Source organism: Giraffa tippelskirchi, chromosome 13 (genome assembly GCF_054371585.1).
Source record: "Giraffa tippelskirchi isolate mGirTip1 chromosome 13, T2T-mGirTip1v1.2.pri, whole genome shotgun sequence".
Taxonomy (NCBI): Eukaryota; Metazoa; Chordata; class Mammalia; order Artiodactyla; family Giraffidae; genus Giraffa; species Giraffa tippelskirchi.
In genome coordinates, this window is record NC_137287.1 from 78,690,762 (window position 1) to 78,704,343 (window position 13,582).

The 13,582-nt window shown below is 40.6% G+C and overlaps 1 long non-coding RNA gene across 1 annotated transcript in view; it reads right to left on the bottom strand.

The window, feature by feature from the left end:
- Positions 1-446: 446 nt before the first annotated feature.
- The window catches only part of LOC145531448 (uncharacterized), a 29,613-nt gene continuing 16,477 nt past the window's right edge, over positions 447-13,582 (bottom strand). The window contains exon 4 of the long non-coding RNA XR_014072454.1: positions 447-617. This is a non-coding gene — a long non-coding RNA (uncharacterized LOC145531448). The remainder of the gene's footprint in view (positions 618-13,582) is intronic.

Genomic DNA, 13,582 nt, shown 5'->3' on the forward strand with positions numbered 1-13,582 from the left:
GGAAGATCCCCTGGAGAAGGAAATGGCAACCCACTCCAGTATTGTTGCCTGGAAAATCCCATGGGCAGAGGAGCCTGGCGGGCTACAGTCCATGAGGTTGCAAGATTCAGACACGACTTAGCAATTGGACTACCACCACCACTTCTTTCATCATTCAGAGAGGATTATCACATCCATTTATACATACTGAGGCTCAGAGAAAAGCAGTCCATCAAATCATAGGAAGGTAATTCCAAAAGCCATATGCTACTTAATGTCTCAGAACGTGTTTCTCTGCCAGGAGTATCCTTCCTGCTCGTCATTAGAGCATCTGCAATCTGACTAACTTCTACCTGTCTTGCATCTCCTATAAGGTAGGCTTCCCTGATACTTAGGCTGGGTTAAGCACCTTCTCTGTGCTCCCATTACCTTGGATTATCCACATCTTGGCACAAATAACTAATTGCTTTTTTGTTGATGATGTGGTTATTATTTATTTGTTTAGGAGTCTTTCTTTTCTGCCTTCCCCCCTCTCACTGTGAGGCCCACATATACATACTCCATTCTGTTTGCTCTCTCTCCTCTGTTCTACTCGGAGTGTGGTCCATGGATGACACCAGTTTTCAAACTTAACCAGTCTGCAATGAAATAGGTACAGGAATCGAGAGAAACGTTTATGAGCTTTTATAGTAATTTGGCAAGTAATTTCTGTTGATTGAATCTAGTAATGAAAAAGCGGGACTTGTATCTTTTTATGTCCTTTCTTTCACTTTATTTTTCTAGTAACTGATTTTCATTGTATTCTATAAAAGAATCCATTCTTTTAAAAAATATTCATTTATTTATTTGGCTGTTTCAGGTCTTAGTTGGGGTACACGTAATCTTTGTTGCATCATCATGGGTATCTTTCATTGTGGCTCACAGACTCTCTAGTTGTGCCATGTGGTGGCTCAGTAGTTGAGGCCTGTGGGTTACTTGCTCCAAGACATGTGGCATTTTAGTTCTCCAGGGATCAAACCTGAGTCTCCTACATTGCAAGGTGGCTTCCTAACCACAGGACCACCAGGGAAGTCCCAAAAGAATCCATTCTTGATTGACTGGAAAAAGAAAAAAGAAAAGAAATGGTCCTTCACTAGGATAGTTTGAGAAACACTGGCGTTTGTTTCCCAGAAGCCAGAACAGGTTCCAGTATAAAAAGACACCGAATAAATGCAAAAGTGAATAAAAAGTGAATTCAGTTGACAAATGTGTCTATCCTAAGGTAATGAAATATACAGAACTTAGTACTGTGTTAGATTAATGCTGGGGAAGAGAAGTGAGTCCAAGGGAACTCGCAGGTGTTTACCTTGAGTTCTGGGAGCTTGCTCATGCCATTCCCTAAGATATAGGGAACATTGGAAGGGGAACAGATTCAGGGCATATTTACCGATGATGAGTTCATTTTTGAACAGGGTGACATTGAGGTTACCTATGGGAGTGCCAGGCTTCCCTTGTAGCTCAGCTGGTAAAGAATCTGCCTGTAATGCAGGAGACTCCAGTTTGATTCCTGGGTAGGGAAGATCCCCTGGAGAAAGGATAGACTACGCATTCCAATATTCATGGGCTTCCCTGGTGGCTCAGACAGTAAAGAATCCGCCAGTAATGCTGGAGAACCTGGGTTCAATCCCTGGGTTGGGAAGATCCCCTGGAGGAGGGCATGGCAGCTCACTCCAGTATTCTTGCCTGGAGAATCTCCATGGACAGAGGAGCCTGGTGGGCTACAGTCCATGGGGTCGAAAAGAGTTGGACACAACTGAGCAACTAAGCACAGCACAGCACATGAGATAGCCAAATAGGGATAGTCTGGAGGCAGATAGATATATGGGTCAGATTCCTGGGAAGCAAAGTCTAGGCTGGAGGTGTAGATATCAGAGTTGAAACCTTTAGGGTGTATGAGACCACCTGGGAAAGACTAGATATCATACTTTCCTGCTGCCTCAACAGCCCCATGGTCTGTGAGCCCCCTGCCCAGGAGAAAAGGTGCACAGTGTGAGGAGGCTGGTCCCTGCCACAAGTTCCCCTTCTTATCCTATCCTGACTGTGACCTAGTAACATCAAGCACACCAGTGAAATCCCTTCATTCCTTTTGCTATGTACATCATCCTGACCCTCAGGGAGGAACTTGCCCACCGTCTTCAGTCTCTCCCAGTACCCTATATGCTTGGTTGAGCTGGCTCCCTTAGTGATCCTCCCACATAGCCCCCTGTATGGCATGCCTGCTTCTCTCTTCTATAGCCTGTGAGTATGGTAAATCTCTTTCACTTTCATATGCCTCAATGTGGTATTATTCCATATGCATACTGATCATTTAAAAAAAAATTAAGAACATAGTTATTTCTTAAACATACTTACGAATCCCATTCTGCTCCCTTTTATTTTTTCAAACTTTAAACTTGTTATTTTGTATTGGGGTGTAGCTAGTACAATACAATCGGTGTTGGAGAAGACTCTTGAGAAATCTTTGACTGCAAGGAGATCCAACCAGTCCATCTTAAAGGAAATCATTACTGAATATTCATTGGAAGGACTGATACTTAAGCTGAAGCTCGAGTACTTTGACCACCTGACACGAAGAGCTGACTCATTAGAAAAGACCCTGATGCTGGGAAAGATTGTAGGCATGAGGAGAAGGGGATGACAGAGGATGAGATGGTTAGGTGGCATCACTGACTCAATGGACATGAGTTTGAGCAAGCTCTGGGAAATGGTAAAGGACAGGGAAGCTTGGCACGCTGCAGCCATGGGGTCGCAAAGAGTCGAACATGACTGAGCAACTGAACGACAACAGCTGATTAACAATGTTGTGGGAGTTTCAGGTGAACAGCGAAGGGACTCAGCCATACATATAATCCCATTCTGCTCTTAATCTGTACAGCATTCTAACAGATACTGCTGGAGCTTATGGTGGGGTGAGGAAGATGACCAGAAAAGGCAAGTCTGGGGAACAAGAAAACACTGGGCAGAGTAGAAAACATTAGAGAGCTAGAGAAGTCAGTAGTGAACTTGAAAGGTTGTCTGGGAGAGAAGATGAGGCTAGAACAGAAAATTAGAGCCAGATTTTGAAGGTTATAGGTTGGCACTTCATCATAAATTACAGATAGATGCTGCAGATAGATGTTCTCTCTCTGTTTCCTGACAACATAAAGAAGATAAAGATAAAGGCACTAGGATTGCACCAGTTTATAATAGTAAAGGAAATTTGGAAACAACCTAAATATGTACCAACAAGAGAATGTATACCTTGGTTACAGCCAAAGAATGGAATTCTATCTTCAGTCAGAATGAATAAAAAAGAATGCCATGTATCATTACAAAAAGAATGCCATGTATCATTATAAACCTCAAACATGTAATCTGACAAATGTAATGTAGCATCCTGGGTTGGATCCTAGAACAGGAAAAGGACATTAACGGAAAAACTGGTGAGGAAATTCCCCAGCAGTTCAGTGGGTAGAAATCCAAGCTTCCACTGCAGTGGGCACAGGTTCAATCCCTGGTTGGGGAACTAAGATACCCAAAGCCACAGGGCAGCACCAAAAAATAAAAATAAACTATATACTACTATTTAGTTTACATAATTGATACTGTATCAATTATGTCAATAAAACTAGAAAAAAACTTGGAAGATGAGTACATTGGTGATCACTGTTACTCTCTATATGTTTATTTTTTATTTTTTTTCTGAGAAAGGAGAAAAGACCATAAGGGCTTTCTGAATTGGTACATTATATAACTATAGAGCAGATCTTAATTTCTCAATAATGTCATCTCAGACCTTAGCCCCTGGTTCACAGCAACTCTGACAAAGTAGAAATTTTTAAAGCTTAACTCAGAAGATTGGGAAAGCTGATTGAGAGAGCAGTTAAAGAACTGAGATTTACATAATTAGATGGGAAGGAAATATTCAAATAAGTTTGCTAAAGTAGAGGCTTATGGACTGAATGTTTGTGTTCCCCAAAATTCATATGTTGAAATGCGATGGTAATAGGAAGTGGAGCTTTGGGGAAATAATTAGGTAAGGAGGCTGAAACCCTCATGAATGGGACTAGTGCCCTTATGAAAGTGACCCCAAAGAGCTCTGTCATTCTCTTCCTGGCATGTAAGGATATAACGAGAAGATGGCAGTCTGCAGCACAGGAGAGGGCCCTCAGCAGAACTTGACCATGCTGGCACCATGATTTGGACTTCCAGCCTTCAGAACTGTGAAAAATAAATTCCTATTGTTTATAATCCACCGAGTCTATGGTACTTTGTTATAGCAAAACAAGGTACTGCACTACATTTGGAGTTATCTTCTCTACTGGCCAAATATCATTTACACATTTACTAGGCAAATCTACAAGTCAACATGTAACGTCAGTGAATCTAGGCTGTAATTAGTAGTAATAGCAAGTCAAAGGTACATCGCCTAGGGAATTAACTAATAAATCCAACTGGACTATAGGATAGCATTGAAAGGACTCAAAAGAGTTACATTATCATTATGGCAGAATAAGAGCTTTCTACCATCTTCCTCCCAAAGAGCAACAATTTAGGCAATTTGAGATTGAACAAAGATGATAAGAGGACCAGTTTTGCTTTACTTCCCCCAGAGAGGCACAGCTCAGTGCTAAGAGGGGCCATTTTGGCCCATGAACCCTCCCATGGGGGTAAATGAGCTTGTGAGTGAGTGCCCAGCATCCTCAGTTGTGCAAACCACTGACAAAGACTCCCACTTCTTTGTTGCTCTATCCCAAAACCTGAGGTGTGCTGCATGACAGAAAGGTAGGGAGCAGCAGATAGAGCCCACAGAGGGCATCCAAGGGACACAGATCCTAGTAACTGTGTCACAAACTCCATCAGGAGGTCTGCGCATGGGCCACTGGAGATGCTTCACCTTCAAATCCCCCCAACTGTCCCACAGCACCCCCAGAACTCTACCTGCCTCACTCATGCACACCTCCACCTCATGACTGGCTCCCTATCAGTGCTCTCAGCAGTGGTGAGAATGAGCTTTTGCAGCTGGTTAGCAAGCACACCAACTTCTGCTTCACTGAGTATGCTAAAGCCTTTGACTGTGTGGATCACAACAAACTGTGGAAAATTCTTAAAGAGATGGGAATACCAGACCATCTTACCTGCCTCCTGTGAAACCTGTATGCAGGTCAAGAAGCAACAGTTAGAACCAGACATGGAACAACGAACTGGTTCCAAATTGGGAAAGGAGTATGTCAAGGGTGTATGTTGTCACCTTGCTTACTTATGTGCAGAGTACATCATGCGAAATGCAGGGCTGAATGAAACACAAGCTGGAATCAAGATTGCTGGGAGAAATGTCAATAACCTCAGATATGTAGATGATGCCACCCTTATGGCAGAAAGTGAAGAGGAACTATCCCAAAGGAAATCAGTCCTGAATGTTCGTTGGAAGGACTGATGCTGAAGCTGAAACTCCAGTACTCTGGCCACCTGATGCGAAGAACGGCCTCATTGGAAAAGACCCTGATGCTGGGAAAGATTGAAGGCAGGAAGAGAAGAGGACAACAGAGGATGAGATGGTTGGGCGGCATCACTGACTCGATGGACACGAGTTTGAGCAAGCTCTGGGAGTTGGTGATGGACAGGGAAGCCTGGTGTGCTGCAGTCCACGGGGTCTCAAAGAGTCAGAAAGGACTGAGCAACTGAGCAACAACAAAGCAAGCACACAGCAAAGCAAGTTCAACTCTGTAGGCCTGGGAGAAATCACAAACTTAAGCATTCAGTACCATTATTGAGAAAGTATGCAAGCTTAAGGATTCTACCACAAGAGGGGACAAGTATGGAGCAGTGTACCCTTAGAAAAGGTCTGAGAAAACCTCAGAATGCCTGGCAGGGATGACAGAAAATATTTCTACCCCAAAGCCAGTCAATAAAGAATGAAAGCAGTGATTGCTACTTCAGGTGGGAAGATAGCAATGCAAGGCTTCAAGTTATGCAAACAATCAAGGAAACATGACACCACACAAAAAAAATAATAATAATTTTCCAGTAACCAACCTCAAAGAAATGAATATCTGCAATTTTCCCAATAAGGAATTCAAAATAGCTGTTTTAAGGAAACTTGGTGAGTAAATATCAAAAAAGACAATTCAATGAAACCAGGAAACCAATACATGAACAAAATAATTTATTAGAATCATTGAATATTGAAAAATAGTTCAATAGAGAGATAGGAACTTAAGAAAAAAACTCCAAACAAATTCTGGAGGTAAAGAATACAATAAATGAAATGAAAAATGCAATAAACAGAGAGCATAAACAGCAGACAGGATACAGCAAAAGAAAGAACCTGTAAAGTAGAGGACAGGATCTTTGAAATTATCCAGGTAGAGGAGAACAAAGAGCATTCTTGAACATTCTTACTGAACAAAAAGAGTGAAGAAAGCCTGCATGAATTATGTGACACTGTTATGCAAACAATACAGTCAGGCTCATACACATGAACCTTCAAGTTGAGAACTTTCGAAGATGCACATGTGCATTCTATCAACGTCAGGCTTGAGTGAAATTGCAACTTGCCCTTTTCTCCTATTGCTGACAGTCCTTTAGCTCTACCGTCTCCTACCTCTTCTCCTCCAATCAGTAACTTGCCTGTTCACTCAATGCCAGCCCCTGTATGCCAACTGTTGTACTGCACTACTGTACTTTTCAAGGTACTATACTGTAAGATTTAAAATAGTTTATTTTTGTGTTTATTTTTATATATTACTTGTCTGAAGAGTATTATAAATCTATTAAAGTGCAGAACTATATGTCAATTGTGTTAGCCGGATACCTAGGCTAACTTTGTTAGACTTATAAACAAATTGAACTTATGAACATGCTCTCAGAAAGGAACTCATTCATATGTAGAGGACTTACTATATTTGCATTATGAGAGCCCCAGAAAGAGAAGAGAATGAGAAAAGGGATGAAAGCTTATTTAAAGAAATAGGAGCTGAAAAATTCCCAAATCTGGAAGGAGATATGGACATCTAGATACATGAAGCTCATAAGTTCCCATACAGATTCAACTCAGAGAAGACTTCACTGAGGCACATTATAATAAAACTGTCAAAAAACAAAAACAAAGAGAGAGTTTTGGGACATGAACTTCCCCAATACATGGTATTCTGCTTACACGAGACTCATTTCATGGCAAAATACACACACAGACTGAAAGTTAACCTTCTAGCATTTTAGAAGTGAGTAATGTTACATATCCTAAAACACTAGAAGATACTGCAACAAAAAGACTTGTCCACCAGCAGTATGGCTCACTAGAAAAAGCCCTCCTGCTTAAAAATATATTGATACTGGATAAATTTCAACAAATATATATTCATACACTTTGTTAGGACTTCAAAACTCTACGGAAAATCTCCAGGGACCTAAAATGGATACAACTTTCTGGAGTTAGTGACATGCTAACATGGAAACTAAGCTGTCATCGGGGGAAGTGCCAATACCAGAAACCTAGAGCTCTGGGGGTAAATAGATGTTATGGGAAATGGAAGGTAAGTATTGGGCCTACACAAGGAATACCAAGAAAACCCTGCCTGTCTTTGATACAACTTGAATGAAAATAATAATAATAATAATAGCTTCACCAGAGAAATTTAAACTATGAACTTGCCCTATCATGAGTCTGGGGTTCAATTTTATATAGTCTTAATTTTATGGATGGTTTAACCAAAGATAGCCAAGCAATAAAAAAGAAAGTCTACCACATGAGGAAGTAAACCGCTGTGAGATAGAATCAATAACAACAAGATTTAGTTTAACATTTAAAAAGCAATCAATGTGATTCACCAGATGAAAGAAGAAAATGTAAGATCTATAAGATCATCTCATAAAAAGTAGCAAAAAGCATTTGATTAAAATTAGACATATTTTTGAAGAAAATGAAAACGGTGAAAGGAGGCATGCTTTACTAGATAATAAAACTTATTACTAAATATGATAATTGAGACATGGAGGTATATGTTGTAAGAGTTTTACAGTTTAGTTTTTACATTTAAGAATATAGTCCATTTTGAGTTAATTTTGTGTATGACGTGTGAAACAAGGGCTTCCCTGGTGGCTCAGCTGATAAAGAATCCGCCTGCAATGCGGGAGACCTGGGTACGATCCCTGGGAGAAAAGGAGTTCAACTTCATTCTCTTGCTTACATTCAGTTTTCCTAGTACCACTTGTTAAGAAGATCTCTGCTGCACCGAATTGTCTCGACATTTTATCAAAGTTCAATTGTATGTAAATGGAAGAGATTACTTCTGAGATCTCAGCTCTTCCAATGATCTGTATGTCTATCCTTACTTCTGCATCATACTATCTTGATTATTGTCGTTTTCTACTACGTTTTGAAATTGCAACATATGAATCTTAGCACTGTTCTATTCTTTTAAGATTGTTTTTGTTAGTCTGGATTCCTTAAATTTCCATATGTAGATTAAGATCAGCTTGTCAGTTTCTGCAAAGAAGCTAGCTGAGATTTTGGCAGGAATTATATTGAATATATAGACCAGTTTGGGTAGTCTTGCTGTCTTAACAGTATTAAGTTTATTGAACCACAACTATTAAGCATGTACTCTGGAGGTCAGGAGAAGCAATACTGAGCACATGCATCCTAGAGCCCGTGCTTCCCAACAGGAGAGGCCACCACTGTGAGACACCTATGCACCACAACTAGAGAGTGGCTCCTACTCGCTGCAACTAGATAAAAGCCCTTGCAATAAATAAGACCCAGCACAGCCAAAAATAAATAAATAAAATTATTTTTAAAAATCGATCAACTTCATTAGTAATCGGTAAGATGTAAACTTAAAGCACAATGAGGGGCTTCCCCAGTGGCTCAGCAGTGAAGAATCTGCCTGCTAACGCAGGAGACATGGATTGATCCCTGGTCGGGGAAGATACCATGTGCTGTAGAGTGGCTAAGCCCATGTGCCACAACTACTGAGCCTGTGCTCTAGAGCTGGAGGAACTGTAAGTCCTGAGTTATTATAGAAGCCCAGCTCTGCATCAAGAGAAGCCACTGCAATGAGAAGCCACACACAACAACTGGAGAGTAGCCTCCACTCTCCACAACTGGAGAAAAGCCCACGCAGCAATGAAGACCCAACACAGCCACACACATCCCATCCCCCAAAATTGTTTTTTAATTCATAAGAAAATAGTATAAAAGGTGTCAACTTGAAGGATCTTTGTTAGTATGGACCTTGACTAAGATAGGATTCTCAGAGGTGATTGTTACATTGACGAGGCTCACCCAAATGTTGCATAGAAGACAAAGTGACTTGGGCCAAGGTCTCTATATGCCTGGTCTCAATGATAATATATCCCCACTTGAGAAACCTTTATTAGATCCTGATTCAAATAAACACTCTTACAAGTCAAATTTATATACAACATGAACAGTAGCAAATTCAACCTTTTTTTTTTTTTTTTTTTACAAAATCACATGTCTCTTAGCTTTATTCTAACCAAAAAGTGTGCCCATATTGGTAAAGAATACTACTATACATTCCAGAAAATTCCAAAGAAAGGTTGTCAAACACCAGATTGAGCACTAACCCTGTGATCTTGGGTTGGCATCTTACTAAGATAGCTAAGAATAAAATAAAACTACATAAGAATTCATAGTTACGTTGGAAATAATAGTTTCATTAATATGTATCAGTAACTAATTATATATTAAGTATATGAAAATATAATTATTATAATATCTATAAATTGTATAATTAATCCATTAATTAGAACATATACACATTTTTGTCTACACTTTACTAGAAGGGAATTTTAGGTCATAGATTGACATGTGAGGAAAAATTTATAAAGAGAAGATAAAAATCTCAAGGGGATGAGAAATGTTTTACTTATTCAGGTCCTGGGCTGATCATTTCTCTTGAAGATAAGATAAAGAAGGATACAGAGTACTTATAACCCCCAAATCCTTGTTAGTTGACTAGTCAGTCTGGAACAAAAACTGGAGTTTCAAGTGAGATTCAATTTGAATTGCTTCATCTTTTGAAATCATAGCTTATAGATGCTTTCCCAGGGTTTCTGACACTGGAAATTAAGGAAAAACAGCTCTCTGAGAAGGCAGACTATTTTAGCACAGAGATTGTCTTCATCTCACAGGCTTGGAACTCCCAGGCCCAAGGCTTGCGATAATACCAACATATGTAAAATATATTACAGAAAATTTCAGGAAGTCATTTATTATGTCTATTGCAGGGAATAGTGCTAGTTCATAAAATAGGCTTATTAATATTTACTTAAGTCACTGATAAAAAGCAGTTCCATCTCTTTCTTCCCATAGCTGCTTGTATTAACCATGGCTCTGGCAATTTCTAACCAATACACAGTGCAAAGCTATGTTTCTTCCCCAGGATGCTGAGTCAGATTAGGTATGGCAAAAGGGAATGGGAAAGTGATGATGATGGAGATGGAGACTAAATGTTGATGGCAAGAGAATAGAATGGGAGAGGAGCAGAATAGAGACCATGCTGGCAATGACAACAGGAAACTGTAATGAAGAGATCAGGATGAGCAGACAGGATGTGGGTGGGGATAGAGCTGAGACTGGGATTAGCAGGGGAATTAAGTTGGGGGATGGAGGAGATGAGACACAGATGAGGGTGGCTACTCTCAGGATAAGGGTAGTATGGGGGGAGGGTGGTACGGGAATAATGGGGATGGCAGTGGAGATAGGTTAGAATGTTTTCTTGGGTGAATGGAGATGGAAAATGGGAGGAGATGCGGGTTATAGAAGAATGAAATCAAAACAAGAATGGAATGAGAACTGAGCATGTTGCCATGGGCATGAGGGAAAGATACACTTCTTCCTTTATTCTCAAATATTTATTGGGCAACTACTATGTGAGACACTAATACTGAGTGTTGGCAATATACGGTGAATAAGACCAAGTCTCTGCCCTCGTGGAATTCATATTTTAACGACAAAGACAGACAATAAACATATTTATTCTGTAATATTATTACATCAAATGCTACAAATAGGGCTCCCCAGGTGGCTTAGTGATAAAGAATCTGCCTGCCAATGCAGGAGACACAGGTTTGATCCCTGAGTCTCAAAGATACCCTGGAGGAGGAAACAGCAACCCACTCCAGTATTCTTGCCTGGAGAATCCCATGGACAGAGAAGCCTGGTGGGCTATAGTCCACGGGGTCGCAAAGCCTTGGACACGACTGAACGACTGAGCATGTGCTAACAAATGAAAGTAAAGCAGGGGACTTCCCTGGTGACCCAGTGACCAAGACACCATGCTCCTTAGGCAGTGGGTCCGGGTTCAATCCCTGATCAGGAAACTAAATCCCGCATGCTGCAACTAAAACTCTCATGCCGCAGTGTGCAACAGCACCGCCAAACAAATAAATATTAAAAAAAAAAAAAAGTAAAGCAGGATAAAAGGATAGAGAGTGACGGGTAGCACCATTCTAGAAGACTGGACAGAAAAGATTCCTCAAAGAGCAGACAATGGAGCAGAGTAAAGGGAGAGAGGAAGCCTCAAAAATAGCTCAGAAGAGTTTCTGTCTAAAGCCAACCTCTCTGCTCAGGGAGTAGGTCCTTTTGTCTCTCGATCTCTCAAGAATTTTGTTCTTCTAATATTTCTTCCCTCTTGTTTCATCAGTCTTTTCTTCTCTGCTGGATCAATCCCATAAATATACAGAAATAATCTATCTGCTGTTATTTATCCCATATTTCAAAAACAAATAAACAAAAACACTCTCATGATCTTAATTAACCCTCTAGTGGGCATCCACTTTACTGTACCCTTTTTACAGTAAAAAATTTTGAACAACTTGTCTAATTCTAACCCTTCTCTCTCCTTTTTCTCTTAGATGTAATCCCACAAGCTTTTGCCACATCATTTCTTGAACTGTTCTTGTCTGCATCATCAATGATCTTTCTGTTATTAAATCTCATGGTCAATTCTCACCCTTCAGCTTACTTAACCTTTGACACAGTTGACCACTTCCTCCTCCAGCAAATCCCTTTGCCACTAGGCTTTCAGGGTGCTACGTTTTCTTGCTTTTCCCCTTGATTTTTCTCTCCTGAGGCTCATCTCCGCAAACTTTTAATGCTGAAGGCTCCTGGGCCTCTTTGACTTTTTATGAAACCTATACTCTCGTGCTCTCATTCAGTCTTGTGGCTTTAAATTTCGCCTTTCCACTGATGACTCATAAATTTACAGCTCTAACTCAGATCAGTCCCCTGAACCAGATTCATATACCTAACTGGATTTCTAATAGCCATTTCCAGTGACATATCCAAAACTGAATTCCTCTTCCCATCCAAACCCATTACTCCCAGTCTCCCCCATTCTGTTAGTGGAATTCATTTTTTCTAGCTACTCAGGCAAAAATAAATAAACAAATAACAAAACTGGAAAGTTATCCTTGATTGCTTTCTTTTTATCTTCCCACATTTCCAAATCCAACAAGTCTTATTGTATTTCCCTTCAAAGTATGCCCAGAATCTCATCGATTTCTTTTTTTTTTTTTTTAACATATATCCACTTTAAAAAAAAAAGATTATTTTCCCATATAGGCCATTACAGAGTGTTGGGTAGAGTTCCCTGTGCAATACAGAAAGTTCTTATTAGTTCTTATTAGTTCTTATCTATTTTATGTTGCTAGTGGTAAAGAACCTGTCTGCCAATGCAGGAGACATAAGAGATGCGGGTTCCATCCCTGGGCCAGGTAGATCCTTGGAGATGGAAATGGCAACCCACTCCAGTATTCTCACCTGGAAAATCCCATAGACAGAGGAGCCTGGTGGGCTACAGTCCATGGGTCGCAAAGAGTCTGACATGACTGAAGCGACTTAGCACAGTGTGTATACGTCAGTCCCAATCTCCCTATTTACCCCTCCCCCCATTCCCTAGTAACCATGAGTTTGTTTTCTCCATCTGTGACTCTATTTCTGTTTTGTAAGTAAGTTCATTTGTAACCCTCTCCCTTTTTTTTTTTCAGAATCTCATCAATTCTTACCACATCTATGTCACCACCCTAGTTGAAGTCTCCAATATCTCTCATCTGGCTATTTTTGTCCAAAAAATAATACAGGAGAAGAGAAAAGACAGCCTAAGCAGGAGAGGGGAAGCTCCAGGTAGCTACACATTGTTGGAGCAGAGAGTGAGAGCTAAGGCTCTCTTAAGCACATGCACACCTGAGATTGGGAACCAGAAGATGGGAAGTCCAAAAGGCCAGCCTGAGCCAATGAGGAATCACTGAAACCTCATCAGACTCACTTCAGTATGGAAAGTGGACTGAACAAGTAGAGACTGGGGAGACCATTCAGAGGCTATGGCAAGCCAGAGACAATGGCAACTTGGACGAGGGTGGTAGCCAGGAAACAAAGAGAAATGAATAAGTCAAGCTAGTTAAGAGACAGAGTCAATAGGACAGATCTGGTAGATTGTAGAGGAGGTTAGGTGGGGGATGTGAGAGAGAAAGGTTTTGAGCCTGGGGACTGAATGGATGATGGCACCTCTCCCTGAGACAGAAGATGCTGGAGAAGGAACGTTTTGTCGGACACCTG